The 19,673-nt window shown below is 43.9% G+C and overlaps 1 protein-coding gene across 5 annotated transcripts in view; it reads right to left on the bottom strand.

Annotated features, from left to right (window-relative positions):
* Scn10a (sodium voltage-gated channel alpha subunit 10) overlaps positions 1 to 15,424 on the bottom strand; it is a 110,693-nt gene extending 95,269 nt beyond the window's left edge. For 4 of the 5 annotated variants that reach the window (XM_033768129.1, XM_033768132.1, XM_033768131.1 and 1 more), the window contains exon 1: positions 15,250 to 15,424. The gene's annotated coding sequence lies outside the window, so the exon portion shown is untranslated. The other variant, XM_033768130.1, reaches the window with a different exon arrangement.
* Between the last annotated feature and the right edge of the window lie 4,249 nt (positions 15,425 to 19,673).

The following is a 19,673-nucleotide window of genomic DNA, read 5'->3' as shown; positions in this document are numbered from 1 at the left end:
CTGTAGCTGGTCCCAAATAGCCTCTTCCTTTGCCTGCCCAAAACCGGGACATTGCTGTCCTGTCCTTTCTATGTTATTCTCATTACGATCAGATACCAGTGCTATTGATTCCTTCTCCATACCTCTGACTCCTCCGTCCCATGCAGGTCCAGCTGCTGTTACCACAACGGCTGCCTCTGTCTCCTTCACTTCCTCTTTAGTCTCTCCTAACCCATTCTTCAACTGTTACCAAATGATATTCCTAAAGGGCAAATTTGGTTCTACGATATCCTTGTTTAAAATCCTTCTGAAGCTCCCCATGGCACTCATGAAAACTCAAACTGTGTACACAACTTTTCAGTGCTATCCTCACTAGCCACATACCATTATTAATTTCTCCTTGGATTTGATTCATTCTTTTTCATTTTAAGGTCTTGCTATGTTTTGTTTCCTTTGCCTGAAACTGTCCTACCACCTTGCTTTGCCTGGATACCCTATTTCATTCTTTAACTCTTAACTTTGAAATAACTTACTTTAGCCTATATGAAGTGTGTATTAGGGTTCCCATTTCATGCTTCTGTAACTATGTGTACTTTCACAATAAAGCTCTGATTTGTAATTTCTATTTGCTTTTCTATTTCTTCTAAACTCTAAGCTCACCGAGGGCTGGGAACACATTTATTCCACTCAGCCTTTATTCCTTAGAGCCTTGCACAGGGCTTGGCATTTAGAATCTGTTGACATCAATAGGCATTTGTTGAAGGAATAGCAAAACCTAAAGAAATTTTTGTTTCTAAAAGTGCTTTTAAAATCACATGTTTCAGTCACAGGAATTCACAGAACTAAATAAATGGACAAATCCAGTGGCTTTCCCCCCTTTTGTTCTCTTCCTCCTTCTTCGTGTTAGCTAGCACACCCCAAAGCCAAGTAGATAGAGGCAGAGGCAGAGGCAGTACGTGAATCAAATACTCCTACAAAAGATAACCTACTTGTTTCTTCCACGCCTAGGAGCAGCTCTTGAGTCTGCTTCCTCTTTGATGGAGACCTTGCTTCCTGTCACCAGTCCTCCCATGCACTGTGATCCTGGAAGGAGATCTCCTTCTTGGAATACGGCCACTCTTCCTAACGCCTTCCATGGATTTTGCCTAGAAATTCTGTCTCCCTCCTACCATTCCTGCCCATTCTTACTTGGTGTCTGTCTTAGGGAAATTTCCAAAGTCAACACACTGTAGGTCTGGACATCTGCCTTGCATTTCCTTCTCACCCTGGAAGTTTTACATAGTGTGTGCCCATGTTCTGATAAATATGGCATATGTATGCACCAATCTTTCAATCATTATTGACTTGTTTGAATGCAATTGTCATCTTTGATTCTTCCCTTTTGAATAACAGGAACTATTAGCCATATTTTCCTCATCTCAGGGAGAGGTACCATTTATATTGTAGAACAAAATTTGAGTCCCAGGACTTAGTCATAGAGGAACAAGGCAGGGATTCCCTCAGTGACACTGAGTGCAATGTTGAAGATTGCAAAGAAGACTAAGCCAGAAGTCTTGGTGCTAGCAGGGCTTGAGATCAGTGCACCCTCAGCTTTGAGGCTGACTTGATGCCAGATGTCTATAATTCTCCTAGGCCACCAGAAAGCCCTCTGGCCTGGGTCAAATTTGCTCTCTGAGTGGCTGTAAGAATGTGCTCACAGGCAGGATTTTATAGTGACTGATGTAAGTACAAGGTCCCAGGACTTTTCCCAAGACTTTCCAGACACAAGAGAGAGCTGGACTTAGGATTCCTTGATCACAGGGGTCTCTCTTTTTCATCTGTTGACCATTTGTTTACATGGCACTCTGAGGTAGACATTTGGGGTAAGGAGTTTCTTTGAGAGCTGGTTCTAGGAATCTCAGAGATGAGTTGTCCTAGTTTTCAGGGACCAGACCCATGCTTGTCAAAATTCCTCTGCCCTCCTAATCACACAGAGTGATCTCTCAAAGGCCTGCTTGTGCAGAGTCCTCAGAGAGAATGGTGGGACCCAATATATTCAGAATTTTGGTGCACTGCAAATAAATGTTATATGGGAAAACAATGGTAAAATTTTTCCCATTTATTGTATTTGTTAAAAAGCATGAAAAAAACTAGCATGTTTTATGGTTCTTTTTTTTTTTTTTGTAATCATGCCATCGTGTGCTTTGAGAAAGTGACAGCCATCCCTGAGCCTGGTGGGGACATAGAGAAGAAGGCCCACCTCTTGGAATGCACATGGCTGTGCTTGCCTGGGGAGTGGGCGTGCGTTTCTGCCTGATGCTCCACAGCTCAGCAGCATGATGATCATAAGGTCCTCATTCTTCATAAAAAAAATTATTTAATTTCCTAGTTAATTTTCCTTACAACTTAAAATTTTCTTTGAAAAAGTCATATGATTTGTTGTTGTTCTGGGTGTTGGATCCAGAGTCTTTCACGTTCTAGATTAGTGCTCTATCACTGAGCTATATTGTACACCTCATATACACTTTTTAAATGATTAATCCAGGCAATTAATTTGTGAGCCCATTTTTGCGGTTTATTTTAAACCCAAACCCACCTTAAAGCTCCTGAAACCCATAGTTGACTTAGCATGATGATTTTCAAGTGGCTCACTGATGCCATAAATTTGCAAAGTCCTGGCCTAATACATGTTCTCTGATGCTTCTGGGAAGAGTTGCTGGGAGCCTTAGTCCGCAATGGTCTATACAAACCCTGGGAGGCACAGCAATGACTCTCTAGGTTTTGCCTGGGCTACAATATTCCCAGCAAGCCTTTCACAGCTGAGGTTAGCCTGGAGGCAAACAGAGTGACTTGCTGTCATCAATAATACAGCAGTATCCAGGTGGTATTGTCTCTGCTTACTCTAGAGACAGTAGAACTGAAGCTCCTGTAACAAGCTTCCTTTTAGTTCTCTGCAGAAACCACTGACCCTGGATCACACAGTTCTCCCACCTTCTCTAGTAAGTGGTCATCAAACCCAGTCCACACCCTGGTAATGGGCCAGATCCATCACCATTAGAGGGAGAGTGAGTTGAAATATGGATTCCTGGACCCCAGCATCAAAGACTCTCATTCAGTGAGTCAGAGAAGGCCCAGCAGCTCCATTTTTTAGTGATCTCATAGCTGAAACTGCTGAAGGTGTTTTTTTTAATCCCCAAAATTCTCTGCAACCATGGATGTGATATAGAGTTTGGGTCAGGGGCACAGGATCTGATACAGTTACGACCCACTTCTTGGCTCCAGGATGGAAATCTCCACAGATTGTACAAGCAGGTCAGAAGCTAGTAGTAGTACTGGGTGAGTTAGAGATGTGGAGACCTGATGTCAAGTGGTGGGTGTTTTTGCTGATTACCATTCTAAGAAGCTGATTACTCTCAGTCTTTCCTGGAGTAGAACTTGGGACTTCCTCCCTTCTGTTATCAGAATCAGGGCAACTGCTGGCCAGAAACTTCAGGGAATTATACACACAGGGGATGTGAATAGAGTGGACTTTGGTTGTTCCTAAAGGCCAAGCTTCTATAGAGATGTATTCTGTGTCTGAATTTTTGAGCTACAAGAGAATGCAGTCTTTGTGGGCTATTGGGGCATTGTTGCTTGAATTTCTAAGCCCTGTGAGCAAGCAGTTTCTAACAAGGGATAAGATCAGCTAAAAGTGATTAAACAAATACAGGTGTTTCACATTTGTCATTTTGCTGGTGATGGGAAACAGCTTTGATTGGCCTTGGTTCGGACCCACGGTTGGGGGTGGCCAGCAGATTCAGGGCTGCTCAGTGGTGGTGGGTATAACTATGGGTGCAAACTATTAATTTCTCCACCACAAACATGCTCTTTCCTTAATGCTCCTCCATTTCAATGCCCCAGAACAGTACTGATGTGGCTTAGTGTCTCAAGACTTGAAGCTGTAATTATCCAATTCTCTCACTCAAATATCACATCCAGTCCCTCAGGGACCGTACTCCTGAGGATGGCTGTCTATTTCTCCTCACAGAGCCTGCCAGTGCCGCAGCCCAGTCCACCAGCGTCTCTCAACTGGTCTGCCGGTATATAACTGGACCCACTATGGACATTCTCTTAAGCCTCTGAAGCCTTTTTAGAGAAATCAGAACGATCCTTTTTAAACACGCCTTGTTCTATGTTTCTCGTACAGTTGTCCCTTGCTCACGTTACATTTTTGCTTCCTGAGCACACCAAGCACACTTTCATCCCAGGGCTTTTGAACTTACTGCCCCCTCTCTGCCAAGTATGTTCCTCCCACTTATACCCACATGTCCCACTCATATATCACCTTGCTTGGAAAACTCCCCTGACCACCCTTTCCTGAACAACAGTCCCTGCCACTCTCTATCCCTTTATTTTTCTTGATTCTTTGATAGCACCTTTTATCCACCCAGGGTTTAATAGTTTTATTTGCTCATTATCTATCTTCTTCAATTAAAATGTTTTCTCCCTGAAAGTATGTGTTCTGTCTGAGTGGTTAACTTGAACCCATAACACAGAATGGTGCTTGGCACATTTAAGTGACCAACAGATGTTTGTGGTCAGTTAGAATGGAAGAATCACTTCTAGTTCTTCTTTACACAGTGGAGTAACTATTGGGCAACTGTGATAGATTTCAAAATGACTGGAAAAAGAAGTGTATAAAAATCCCAGCATATAAAATGATTAGTGGTTGTAGATATGGAAATGCTTATTACCCTGATTTGGCTACATGCTGTACTATATATACTGTGTACACTGTACTAAGGGAACCATACAGTCCCCGCATAAAGATGTATAATGTAAAAATGAAGAAAACATTTGTTGAATGAATAAATGAATATTTAAGGGATCCAAATTGTATGAATCAGATATTTCTGGAAGAGAGCTTCCTACCTCTCTTAAGTTTGGGAAAGACAGGGAAGAGAATTCACATATACAGTACTTGAGCTGTCATTCCAGGGCAGGTGGAAACTGATCATATTTTGTGCTACTGAGAAAAGGAATTCCTCTTGTTCAACAAGAAACCACAGAGACATGCCCTGATGTGGATAAGGGTTGTTCTCTCAGGTGGGAGGAGAACAATGAAGGCTGGAACCAGGAGAGCTGTGGGGGTGGCCAGGCATCACAAGGATGAAGTAGACAAAAGGAAAAGAGAACAAGGACATGTCAGCATCCTAGAAGAGCAGGCACAAAAGTTAAAAAACTAAAAGACAAAGTCAGTGAGCCTTGTTCCAGTGTGGCAGTGGTTCTAGTTATGAGGACAGAGGACATAGTGTGAATTAGTGCCATGGAATGGACAGTGTGTGACTAACTTGATTGAGTTACAGGAAGAGGATGGTTGGGATATTGATGTAACTACAAAGATGATCAAACTAATCATGAAAGTTTCCAAAATGCAGGCTATGATAAAAAGAGGCTTCAAGTTTTGCTGGTATGACTTAGCTGCCTAATGGAAAAACAAACATTTTTGCAAAGACTGCAGTTGGTTCATTCATGGCCCTGGGTTGAAAGCATGCTGCCTGAGTTGGTCTATCTAAGTGAGGCTTTTGTACATGGTGCTGAGGGTGTGAGTAGGTTCTCCAGTTCACAGGATAGGTAACAAAGCTACATTTACCCCTGGGGATGTTGCTGGACTCTCCATGGCAATAGGAGCAGGATTAAAAGTCCCTGGTTTGGAGGATTTCCAAACTAGTCCAAGCCTAGAAAACAGATTAGTTAGACACATGTCTAGCTGTTTCAGAGATTTCAGCTTTTTATGTAGTTAGTGATACTGACATGTTATCTAGCTAAACTGTCTATTGCCACTATTTTTTAAAAAGTCGCTAGACATCTTTTTGGACTAACAGGGTTCCTGGACACGTAAGTAAGCTGTCTAGGGAAGAGATAGAATCAAAAGAGGTATGCAACTAGGAAGGTATAATAAGCTGTTTGTGATGATGAAAGTGAGACCACGCTATCCACGATCTTGCCATTTGTCAGAAAGGAAACCTCAGCTGACTGTGGCATCAGACAAATAACACCGAGCTATCTTCAAAAGTAATAATCTTGAATTGTTCTGGGAGCTAAGCGAATGGGGCTGGAGAGTCCTCGCTGAACCTGACTTAACCTTCCAGCGAGGCAGACAATCCTTGACCTATTTGCGAGTGCTCTATCCTTGGTTCTGTAGCTCGAAGAAGCGCCTGGGTGGGCGTGAGCTGTCCGCGGTGCTGAACGAGAGGGGCGCGTGGTGGGAGGGAGCTGAGTCGGGCCAGTTTTCTGTAAGACTTGGAGATCAACAGAGGGATGTGTGCCGTGCAGAATGAGGGTGCTGGGCTGAAGCTGTGAGGATAGATGCATTTCTGTGGGAGCTAAAACAGAAGAAGGAAAGAATTGAACAGATCTAGGTGTTGGGGGGGCAAGTGCCTAATCATGTATTTAATCAAAATACCTCTGTCCACCAGAATGAAGATCCAAATAAAGTTGAAAAGAAGAAATATCCCTTTTTCAAGAGCCTTTGTCTCCATACTCTCTCCTTGAGCCCATTGAAAAGGGGATAAGAAGGAGAGAAATTTTTGTTTCCCAAGGAAGAAAACAAATTCTTCACTACCTCATCTGGGAATGTTACCCACCCCCAAAGCCCTCAGGATGATTAACTAAGTTGTATCCAGAGACCTTAAATTGTAATTATTTTCAAAACCCAGAGAGGTATTTGGTTTTGTTAAAACAGCAACTAGGCTTGGAGACAGAAAGCATGAGTTCTGATACCGATGGGGTCTTTTGAATTTATGACCCTCACTTCTATGATTCATCAGCTGAAGATCACTACCTCTGCCTCACTCATCTGAGAGTGTTGTCGGGAGAGTCAAATAATGTATATGAAAGCACTTTGTAGCTAAGTGCTGTACAAATGCACTATAAAGACAATAATATTCCCATTACACACGTGCTTGAATAGCCAATGGCCACTTAGACTATTTCAGTCCCACACCACTAACCCCCAGTATATAAACTAAATCACATGTTAGATCATTTGCAATTAAATTCAATATAAAGAACTTACAATGTTCTACTTTATTTCTCTGTGCCCCGTCTTTATTGTGTGAATACTTTTGAATATGATTCAGCTGCCCAAAATAAAAGCATTCATTTAATGAGGTAATTTAAATAACAATCGACTCAAGAAATTGAAGGAGATTTATGCTGTGGATAAGAGTTTTTTATTAAAAATATAGAATCTACTTTTTTTTTCTCCTGTTCTACTCCCACCCCCCAAATTTCTGTTCTACTCAAAGGGGCCATATTAGAATATATTACTAACATACTTCCAGAATTTTCGAGCAGGGGACATAATAAAAACTGTGAATTCTTATCATTTTAAAAACCATGGCTTAACATTGCTGGGTAAGATTAGGTAGGAATCAAGTGCAGGCTTAATTCAAGGAGAATATTAAAATCACTAATGTAGACAGTTATGTGCCATTAAAAGAGTTCTGGAGAGCAATCAATTTCACTGGTGTGTAGTCAACTTCATAAGTGATTAAGGTTTTCTGGAGACACTGACATTACTGGCATCCTATGACAGAGATCAAGGCTTCAAAATGCACCAGTGCCTGTTGGTGCCTTCAATCCTCTCTGCGAGGTCTTTCCCAGCCCCTTTGAACAAAGCTTTAACTGGGTTGCAAAGACTTTGAATGCAAATTTCAGAAAAACCTTTAGACCTCTGCTTTTACTTGACTTAGCAGGACCTGATAGCATTGACTACTCTATTTTTCTTGTAATTTCCTTTCTTGTTTGTTCCATCTAAGGCCTCAATGAAGGCTTATTTTCTACCGAGTCTTTAAATACTGGAGCTCCTGGGGTTTCTGTCCTTGTCTGCTCCTGCATGCCCTCTCAGAGACATCTAGTTTCTTTCCTCTGGGTTTAATTTCCACCCACCCTTTCTCCTGTGCCAGACTTCACTACTTATCTGCTCTTTTGGGATATATGCCCCCTTTCAATTAGTTTCTTCTCCTCCATCTTCTGTTTTGCTAAATTGCACCAATGAGCACTCAGTTGCCCTTGTCATAAATCTAAAGACATTCACTCTCTCCCCCATTTCAATTACCAAGTCACAACTGCCTCTTATCTGGCCTTTATATTTGCTTATTAACAGGTGTCTCTGTGCATTCTTTTTGCTTGTGTTCATAGCAACAACATGATCCTTTGAAATGCAAATATGATCACATCACTTTTCTGATTATACATTTCAAAGGCTTCTCAACCCCTTCAGACCATGTCTAAATTCATTCACATGGTACACAAGGCCTAACATGTTCTGACCCTTACCTGTCTTTCAACATCACTCTGACCCTTGTCTCCCCTGTGGTAGTAACCCTTTTTTTTCAGTTACTGGAGTCTACCAAATTTCTTTCCACTTTTGTCCCTTCACACATGCTTTTTTTTTCCTGGCTCTGCAATGTTTTCTCCATTCATTCCCCCAGGCTGGCTTCTCTTGTTCCTTCAGTTTAGTTTAAATGTCTTTTTTTTGGGGGGGGGTACCAGGGATCAAACTCGAGTCCCTGTGCTCGTGAGGCAGGCGGCAGAACCATTGAGCTAAATCCCTGGCTTACATGTCCCTTCCTTCAGAACAGCTTTTCCTGACCCTCTAAGCCAGGCAAGTTTTCTGTGTTATTATTTTGCACAGCAGCCTATGCTGTCAAAGTGGCCCTTTCAGTAATGATCTGTTCAAATGTTGGCTCATAGCCTAGAAAGCAACCTTCCCGATCCCATGGGACATGCCCCCCGCCATCATATCCTTAGCGCCTGAGAAAATGTGTCAGAGGCAAGAGTTTGATAACTATTTGGTGAGTAAAGGACAAAGTGGATGAAGCAGTTACCCCACAGGAAGAAGGAGAAGTGCTCTGAGGTGAACTCCATGAGCCCTGCTGCTGTACGCATCTGGGAGTAATGTGATGGCACTGACTCATTCTGATCCTGATCTTGTGGGGAAACCGGGTCTTCATCTAACTAAGGCTCAGATGAGTTCCGTGAACTTAGGTTGACTTTGCAACAACCAGTGTCAGGATGGGGCTGGATCACAATCCTAGCAGCAATGTTTCTCCCCAGTGTGATTAGCCTGTTCAGTCACCTTCTGGAGAAACTCCTAGAAAATGTGAAGAGGAGGACTGATATTCATATTTCTCGGAGTTCTTGACCCCCTAGGGAAGGAGTGACAACAGGTCTGTGTGCTCTTGGCTGTAATCAAAGGTGGACATGACCTTGTGTCTTTAAGGATCGGGAGCTTCTCTCGAGAAACCCTGGTAGCCTGGAAGTCTCAGCTGATCTGATGAGGAGGCAGGGTGAGTTGGCAACACTTTCATCTCACTCTGTTGAATATTTTAAAAATGCTTTTATTAACAGCACTTAGTTATTAGGTGTTGTGGAGGATGGTATAGAGTAATGGAAAGGGCCCTGGGCTGGAAGTTGGGAGACTGGAGACTTAGTCACACATCTGTAATAAGCCATGGTCAGTCTTTGGGTATCCTCTTTTTCTGGGTCTCAGTACACCCATGCAATGAAGGGATCGGTCGAGGTGTATACTGAGGCCCTTCCATCTTGACAAGGACTAATGTTCTTATTTTGGAGGCCTTTGGCTCTACTCAGTGAGAAAAGAAGCCCAAACCATCAGAATGCAAGAGAAAAATATGTAGGGCCATGTTGCAGAGTGCTGCCTGTGGAGATAAGTGCCTCAGGGTGATGAAGAGGGGGTGGATCCACATAGATAAGAGATGCTGGAGGATGCATCCAACCTGGAGGAAGCCATTGGCAGAGTGGGTTTTTGTGGCTGAATTGTGTCACAATACAAATGTCACATACTCTAGCTGGGAGGGGACACCTGCACTCTGGCTCTGTGACCTTGAAGAACGTGCAAATTTGTATCCATCCTGGAGGCCGCCCAGACTCTTTCTCCCTGGGTCTGACTTCGGTTGGTCACATCCTGAAAGCAGGGGCGCCTCCATGGGACCCCTGTGCTCGAGGCAATTCTGTGGTTGTTAATCTTCTTAAACATTAATTATTTTTCAAGTCAAATATATTTTTCATGAACAATAATTCCCTTTTTCTTTGCTTAGTTTCCAAAGAAAACATATGCAAATTCTAATAAAAATTGACAGGTGGAAATGGGTTTTGGACAAGGTTCTAAGGAAAGAGCCCTGTGAACATTACGTAAATGCCAACCAATATAAAGCAGCCCCTCGGTTTATTCCAGCGAGGCAAAGGGGCCTCAGAAAATCCTGCCCCGCTGCTCAGCTCCTGACATTGAAGGAATCCAGCTTTTGTTCCCAAATCACATTTCTGATTTGGTTCTTAAATACTGCTTCTAAATGGTGAATTTGGAAAAAAATCGTGCATCTCTTTTCGTGCTGAAGCTTACCTGTGCTTCCTTAGCAATGCCTTTCTTGATCTTGCCTGCCTGAATTAGGTGTCCTCAAGATGATCTCTCAAAGAATCCTATTTTTTTTATCACTTCTAGCTCTTATCACCATTGATAATTATTTGCATGTTTGTTTGGCATCTGTCCGCTCCACGAATAAAGTTAAGTTTTACAAGGGTAGAAATGATGTCTATCCTGTCCCCAGCTCAGAGATGCCCGTGCCTGGCACAGTGGGCAGCACAGAGCAGGTGTTCCACGTGGGTTTGCTGGGTGTTTGCATGAAATAGACCCTTACGTGAAAACAGGATCTTGGTGACACAGCCGCACTTAATACGCTTGACAGCATCCATCGTGCTCAGATTGTTTTGAAATGCATCACACTGAATCCAATGCTTACATCCCATAACATCCCCTCATTTACTACAGCACTTCCACAGCATGACAACATGTTTATCATTAAGTAACCCATGTTTAGAGGAAAAGCAGCATAGTACAATAGTTAACTTCTTGGATTTTGGAGAGCTGCTATCTGGGTTTAAATCTCCACATTCCAAAATACTAGTTGAGCGACAGACTCTGGGATGGCTGAGTGCAAAGCAGATGTCATGGTACTGAATAGCAGTGGGAATTAGATGAGCAGATAGACACATCTTGTTTAGAGTACAGAAAGCATTACATTGCTTGTTACTATTATTTTTATTCCCAAGGCAATATCATTACTAACTAGTTGGCTGAGAAGTATTATCCCACTTAATCTACTTTCACACAAGGTCGTTTGGTCTCTGTGACGTGCCGCTACCCCCAAGAACACATCTGAGATTCAGATGGGCCATGGGTCTTGCCCAGGTCTTCGGCTTTTAAGAGGTGGAGCTGGGACATTCACCCGGATCTCCCAGTCCTCATTATTCTCCAGCACCAACACAAGCATTTTCCAGGATTCTCTTTCTCTTACCCACATCCTTGTTTCCCACCAAGGAGGGATGAGAATGCACCAGAGCAGGGATACACAGCAGGGCCAGGATGAGCCCAGGGTCCCCATCAGGAGGCCCCAAACCCCTGTCCACCTCTCCTGGTGTACATTGAGGCCATGTGCCGGGAATCACGCAATACTTTGAATGTTGCACACTTGCCCCTGGCCTATGATCATCTCAGCATCCAGCCAGCCCTTTACACAACACATTTTCATTACTTTATTTGTTTCAAAAAACAAACACATAAGATGATGTCCTTACTAGTAAAAATGTCTTCTGCTTGCCTTCTATACTTGACCATAGTGCTATGTATTTTGTACACATGTCACTCAATCCTCACAATCACAAAGCAGACCCTGTTACCATCTGCCTTTTACAAATACAGCATCAAGACTGAAGACTGACTCAGTGAAGGTATCTAAGCCATTACTCTTGTCATTCTGCCTGGAGAAAATGAAAATATTAACACTGGTTTCTCTTAGGGTGTGGTCTGAAAAGTGATGGTTTGATGCTTTTTGTAACATAGGTGAACACCTGGGATGCTATCACCAAGTCTGAGACATGGAACATTTCCTATACCCAAAAAGATGTCCCTGTAACCTTTGCCAGTGTCTGCGCCCCTCCTACCTGGACACAGCTACTCTTGTGACTTCCCTGATCAGAGTCAACGCTTTCTAGGTGTTTTGACTCTGCTGTGTCGCTGAGCCCTGAGAACAGTGTCCTCCCCTCTATCTTCCATGTATATAAAAGCCCACCCACTGTCCAATACCCACTCCACTCCCCTTTCTCTGAAGCATCCTCTGATCTGTGCTGCTGGCCAGCTCTGTGCGCACCGCACAACAGAACAGCATCATCATCATCATCATCAGCAGCAGCAGCAGCAGCAGCAGCAGCAGCAGCAACAACAACAAACGACAACAGCATGTTCGCTCCACCTTCTTTCTCCCAGAGCTGCGTCTAATGCAAAGTCATGCTCACACCTGTTGATGTGTTTTTCCTGGGCTTAGAAGCTCTGGCTCCTCCCTCCACCATGTGAACAAAGCCTCAGAGCCCAGCTGCACTCTGAACAGCACAGTGGGGGGGGTGGGGTTGGCCTCACATTGCGGGAGGGGATGGAAGTCCTAATCCCTGGGCCAGAACCAACTATATGACCTCAACTCGATCACTGAAACTGAAGTTCCAAGTCTTGGTTTCTTTATTTGTAAAATGAGGGTATCAGACTAAATAGGAATAGGGCTGAATAGGAGGCGCTGAGCCTTTTTTTTGCACATGGTTCTGTTTAATCCTCACAAGTCTTGTGACACAGGTATTACTGTGGCCTCTTCATGACTGAGGAAACAAAAGGAAGGGGAGTGCTACGCTTACAATACCAATGGCAGCAGAGCCAGGCCTCTAGCCAAAGTCTGGCTCTGTCCAGAGGACTTTGCTGTCGGCCATGGCCGCTCTGACCCCTTTCCTACTCTGACAAAGGAGTCCATACAGAGTGGCTCTAGTGACTGTGGGAGAACCAGAGAGAAGCGAAAGTGAGCTACGGTAAGAAGAGTGACCATGCGCCCTAATGGGCGAGACAGATCAGAATGACATCCTCCCTAAGCACAAGGGGTCTCAAGCCTCTCAGAACTGAAGCTGGTGAGAAAGAGAGAGAACACATTTGCTCTTGTGCGGCGGGTGAGAGAAGGCACTGTCATATTTCAATCTTATTCCCAGATAGCGGAGGATACCAAACCACAATTTGTTCCTAGTCATTGAGCTGCTAAGTTTTGATGAAGGTATAAAAATCAAGACGGAGTTCCTGCCCCTCCTTAGCTCACACCCTGGGGGAAGACAGATAGATGCAAGTAGCCTTCTGGTGGGATACAGTTGCTACACAGATAAGCACACAGGAGGAGGGGAGGCAGAGGCCACGAAGGGAGGGAGGGCACTATTTTGTGTGGGAGACTGACATCTATCCAGGCCTTGGCAAGGCGGGTAAGGTTAGGCAGGAAATGATTTGCAGAAAGGGTGAGCACAGTAGGTGTGGAGCGAGCGAGGCAAGGACAGGCTGGCGCTCCTCTCACAGGCTCAGGAACTGTGGACTCCAACTTGCCCATATTACTGTGTGGCTTGGCTCCTGGGGTCAGTCCACAAAGGGAGGAGTGAAAGGAAGCTGGAGTCTTCGGAGCCTCCCGGTTTTGGTTTGACTAGGCTCTGACTCCAGAGACCGTGTGACTGCGCATGCCCAGATTCTATGATTACAGGCTTCTTCCTCCTGGGCCAGCATTTCCTTGCTAAGATTGATTTGTGAAAAACTCTGCCACCATTCACCATGACAAACCACTCTCGGGTTTCTTTTCCATTTCCTTCTGATTATTATTATGTCAGAATCATTCTTGTGGACATATGCCCTTTCATATGTTTGGGGCCAAAAAAAAAAGATGTTTCCATTTATACGCTTGTTTATCATTATTATTACCATCATTACTGGGCTGCTAAGTGTGTGGACAGGGAACTAGGAAACTACTTTTTAAGACCACTCTAAAAAATCAACTTTATGCCATTTCAAAACAAATTTTTCCATCAGTCTAAAAGCAATTCATTTTTCTGTGTCATTTCAACCTTCCTCCCACAACATGTGGCTAGAAAGCCCAACCTTTGGCTTCTGTAACTCAAAATATGTATATATGTTACCTTCTACCTGCCACAGCCTGCAAGCCCAGTAAATCTGACTCAAACTACATTTTAAGTCATAGCATATTTTTTCTCTTTTTCTAGCACCAATTGAATCAGGCAATCTCAAAGAGCAAACTCCATGATCCAGGATCAAATTTACATTAAGTACACTGGAACTATGGGAGAAAAAAACCCAAACAAAGTCTGAGCCCCATAGATGTCTGAATGAGTCATTCTTCTGGATTGCAGATTTAGGGATAAAAGCAGAGTTCAGCTGGCTTTGTTCCTGTCTATTGTCACCTCTCTGGATATGTATAAATGTTCCACTGAATTGTTCACAATATCTTAAAGTAGAGGTTTTTCCACTGTTGTCTACTGGATTTTTAAAATTTTTTTGGAAAAGCATTGAAAAATATATCTCCTGACACCCCCTAGACATGAGGATTCAGTTGCCCTGCAGTGGAGCCAGCGTTTGTTTCTAAAAAGTTCTCCCATTTACTGTGTGGGACAAGAGTCGAAGCCACTACTCTGACCCTTACCCAGTCTTCTGAGAGGACTTGCTGCCTTCAGTTTGAAGCAAAACTCATCACCAAAGATCTGGGATCCTCTGCTTTCTGGATCCATTGTTATCTGGTTTTAACAACTTCGGTATTTTCAGGATATTTGGCCTCTTTTATCAGTTTAGCTCAAAATTGCTAAAATCATACCTACTAATAGAACACCTTTTTATATCAATGTGACCCTTTGAAAAGCATGAACTTGACATTGATGTGGCATGTAAGAATTGATAGTTTTTTGGGTTCAGCTATTTAGCTATAATTTTTCCCCCTTCTCCTTTGGTGGACAGGAAGCAGTGGGAGTCTTTTATACAAACACATTAATCTTTACATTTTTCAAGAACTATGGGTGTCCTTTGAAGGCCATGAACTTAAAGAGCCTGCAAAAGAAGCTTCATTTTTGGTTCAGGGACAAAAGTCTGTAATTCTCCCTGCAGTACCCTATGCATATATATTTATGCCATCAACCAAGACTGGCCCCTGTGCCCCACAGCCAAACCTTTGCTGCTCAGTCTCGCTCGTCTTCCAAGTAAGAGATCCTCTCTTCCAGATTGCCTCCACTGGGAACCATGAGCTCCCGGAACATAGCTTAGCACTCGAGCATGGCGAGAAGAAACTCCATCTGACGCCTACTCGTCAGCCCAAAGGCCCAGGGCTGGCTTTGGTAGAGGAAGCACTCCAAGACCCCAGCTTTGCAAAGACTTACACTTCTTCTTCCTCCTCAGTGAAGGTGGTTCTCCGTGTCTGACGGGAACCTCGCCGTTGTTCACGGCACTACAAGGAACCATTCCTTCCTTGTGCCATTCCCATTTCCCATCACGAGTTCCACCCAGGTTGCTGGTGCTCTAGAAAGTGCGCTCTTTGGATGGAAGCAGGGCGGGAGAGCGTGGGGAGCGGCTTATGTGTGATTAGATGGTAAAGTAGTAAATGTGATTTTAAATGATCTCATGGGACAAGCTGAAACCTAAGGAAGCAAAGAGGCTGCACTTAGATAACAATGCCTCCGGCAGGCACGATAGACTCCATCCCGGATGGACGAGACCGCCCCAGTAGGCTGTCAGGATCCCTCCTACAGTTGACCCAAGACAGCAGGACTGCTCCCCATCCCATGGCACCTTTTGCCTCTAGGTCCCTGTCCCAGAACAAACATGCACCTTTATTGAAATTTTTCTTCCCCTTCCCCAACAGAAAGCTACGGGTTTTATTTTTCTTGTGTCTTGGAAATTTTTCATTGAAAAAAGTTTGGGGATAAGTTTCGTGTTCTTTTTTCATGCTGAGTCACTGACCAGGTCTTATGAAACACTAGTTTGTAGTAAAACTAAGAAGAAAAAGTAGGAGGAGGAAGGGAAGAAGGTGAGGGAGAAGGAGGAGAAAGGTGGGCTCAAACCCTAAATGAGATTTTAAAAAAGAGCAGGAGGAGGAAAATAAAACCACCCACAGGATCAAAAGTGGGGGAGTTGATGCAGAAGGTCCCAGCCCTAGCTGTCTCCTCTGCTTCTGCTTGAGGCACTGCAGGCTGGAACAGCAGCGGTCCCTCAATCCCACTTTACAATGTGGGACCCTGGCTATGTGCTTCATTGCATTACGACTGCATTTATGGAAAAATCCAAATGAACCAAAAGGCGGCTTCGCTGGGGCAGGGTTCCACTCTGATGCAGCCTGGACCTTCCCCTGCAGGGATGGAAACCTGTGAAGGGACAGGCTGGGGAGCACCAATGCCCACTCATCAGAAGCACTGCTCAGCAGAAAGCTAGGAGCCGGGAGGGTGTGAGCTGCAGAACATCCCAGAGGCAGGGAGGGAGAGGAGGAAGTAGCATCTCCCCTGGCAACTCCTCTAGATGGTCTGTTCTGGCCATGGTATCTGGGCTGCTTGAGAAGAAGATAATTCTGAAATATTTATGGGTAAAATGTATGATATCTGAGATCTGCTGCAAAATAATCTAGAGGCAAATGGGGTGAAAATTAACCAAGATTGTTTGAGTAGAAAATTGTGGAATTGGAGTGATAAGGATGTATTGTTCTCTCTAAATGCCATATACTCAAAATCTTCTCTAACAAAAAGGTGTCCAGAGGAAAGAAACCCCCCAAATGTGAATGTTTGTATGATAAAGTAGAATTATAGGTCATTTTTTTTAACTTTTCTCCATCTGAATTTTTTCTATGAAAAGGCAGTGCTTATAGAGCATGGTGAGGGCTTCATCTTTCTGATCTCTGCTTTCCAAATCCTGGTCTGCTGAGCAGCAGGGAGAGACTGCAGGCTGCATTACGTGGGAGAAGAGACCTGTTGGTTTAGGGCACTCCCCAAGCACTCTTGGGCATACACAAAGCCCTGTCACCACTACTCAAATGAATCTGCACAGCTGGGAAAGGGATGCTCTCAGCTCTTAGAACCCTTCGGGTTGCCCTTTCTTATCCCCCAGCCTGGATCCAGGGCATGAAGCCTACTCAGAGGTGCATCACTGGGGAAAAGTCCTGAAGTTGGTGTCAGACTGTCTGCTCCACCACTGGTCAGTTTTGTGCCTTGGACAGATTGGATATTGCCATCCAGTTTCTCCACCTTTGACATGAACAAGTCCAGCAAAGGAGCTCTTGGCTGTCTTCTGGCTCTCTCCTATCTGTGAATTTGGAATTGTCCTGAAAATCACTAGCCATCTTTCCTTGCAGATGCTCTGAGCCTTAACACATGTGTGAGCTTTGCCACCCTGTAACTAATAACCACACCTGGGGATCACTAAAACCTGCTTGCAGATAGATGTTTCCAAAGAAACTGCCAATTTTTAGATATGACTGTTGTATAGTGATTCCATTACGGTGGAAGTCCATTTCCTCTTTGGTGTGTAAGGTCTGTGGCAAATGCCTTTGCCATTTGAGACAGTGTGGAAACCAGGGGCACAAAGAGTGAAGGTGTGTGAGGAAACACAAAAGGTAAAGTTGAGTGCATTCTCTTTCTTTGAAACGTCCGGAATAGGTAAATCCATCAGGACAGAAAATAGATTAGTGGTCGCCAGGGGAGGGGAGGAAGAGTGACCAAAGAGGGGTCTGCAGTTTCTTTTTAGAGGGAAGAGAAAGTCTAGGATTAGATAGTGATGATATTTGTGTGCTTTGTGAGTGTATTAAAACCACTGAACTGTATACCTTAAAAGGGTGAATAATACCTTAATTTTTAAAACACAAAATTTTAAATGTTTAAATGTTATAGAACTTTACATGGAAGATTAAAAAGGGGAAGGAGGAAAAGAGGAAGAGGAGGAGGAGGAGGAAGTGCATATAAAAACTAATATACTCCAAGTAAGGCTTTTACCTCAGTGAATAGTACTATATCATTATCAACTTCCTGGTTTTGACAGTGTTCTATGGCAATGGAAGAAATTGTTGTTGGGGGAAGCTGGGTTAAGGGCATGTGGAAACAGTAGTGTTTTTCAACCTTTTGTGAGTTTTAAATTATTTCAAAATAAAAAATTATGTGTTTAAAAGTTGTGATAGCAGGTGGGAGGGAGGGCAAGAGGTGAGTCCCGAACTCATGGCACAGTGGCTAATTGCTCTCAGTGCCATTGTCTGTGGTGATACTTAGGTCCTCGCTCAGGTTCCAAGCTCTGTTGTAAGTAAGATGTCACAGACAGCCCTAATCAGACCTTCCTCCCCGGGAAGCCCTGCTGGCTGGGGATGAATAATGAATTGAATTAAGCTATTGAGAAAAAGTCATTTTAAGAGTACAAATGAGGGCATGTGACACTCTGATGATATCAGGGCAGGGGCACTGGGGATCCCAGTGAGCTGTTGAAGGGGCAAGGGGGCCGTTTCTGGAGAATCCACCTGCTACTGTAAACCCAGTGTCACGGCAGAGCGATGCCTTCGCTGTGTGTGGTGATGCCGATGTCTCATGAGGTCTTCATGGGTTGCTGGCTGTTCCTTCCTCTCCCAGCCTCCTAGCCCCCAAGGAGAAATGGGCTGAATCTTGGATTCCTGTCCAGATGGAGTAAACTGGAAGAGGGAGAGGATGGGTATGTCTGTGTGAGAAAAACTGTGAAGGTGGACCAGCCTTGAGACTCCCAGAATCCCACAGTTTCCATCTTTCTCTCCCTGTGGACCCATGAATCTTCTCTCAGTGAATTTCTCATTATTGTGCTCAGCACAGCTGGCCACAATCTCTTTGCAGAAGAATTTCCTGCCCTTGGTTTCTGTTACCAGAGGAGCCTCCTTGGCTTTCTTTTCTGACTCCCAATCTTCTATCCCACTAATAATCATGGAATTACTTAAGACTTTTTCCTGAGTCTTTTATAGCGTTTTCTTTCTTTTCTGTGGCTTTAATCACCTCCAACTTGAGATAGCTCCTAAACCTTTATCTTCAGCATAAACCTGCTACATTCCAGACTCGTATATCTAATAGCGTGAACTCTTCAATCTCCAGTCATGGTCACCTCACCAGAATTTCAGGTTAGATACAGTTAAAACTGAGCTAATCACGTCTCTCCCTGCATCCCAGTGTTTCCTGTCCAATAGTGTCAGCATTTACCTCCTGCCAGAAAGCTAATGATTACCCAGAAGTCTCTCCTTTTCCTCAACCCCACACCCTCAAGTCCTTTTACTTGAAATGCTAGAAGCCTCCTAGTTCCACCAGTGTTTCTCCATCTCTTTGGTCACCATGATGAGGAGGCCACCCTCTTCTCCTTCCCAAATGACTTCAGTGTCCCCACTGCCACGCCACCAATTTCCAGTGCGTTCCTTACACAGTAGCTGGCATGCTCCTTTGACAACAGATGTCTGATCAGAAAACACTTCTGCTGAGAACCGAAAGTGTCTTCCCATTGCTGTTGCAATGAAGTTCCAAATCCCAGGTGTGGTTTATGAGCTGTCTATAGTCTCTCCGTTTTATTTCCACCCCCTAGTGACACTGGGCTACTCCCGTGTAATTGAATGCACCCTACCTTCCAACCTGGAGCCTATACAGACATTTCCCTTTCTTATTCTCTCATATTTAACTTGTTAGCCTCTCCTTCACTTACTAATTTCTAGTCATCCTTCACTTCCTAGACTAAACGTCATTGTACTGAGAGTGCATTTCCCATCCCCACAAACAAGGTGGATATTCATGTTACAGCCTTGTGCAAAATCATTCATTCATTCGCCAAA

The sequence above is a fragment of the Fukomys damarensis genome, unplaced genomic scaffold (assembly GCF_012274545.1).
Source record: "Fukomys damarensis isolate Sample0158 unplaced genomic scaffold, DMR_v1.0_HiC HiC_scaffold_24, whole genome shotgun sequence".
In the NCBI taxonomy this organism is placed as follows: Eukaryota; Metazoa; Chordata; class Mammalia; order Rodentia; family Bathyergidae; genus Fukomys; species Fukomys damarensis.
This window is presented reverse-complemented; position numbering and strand designations above follow the sequence as displayed.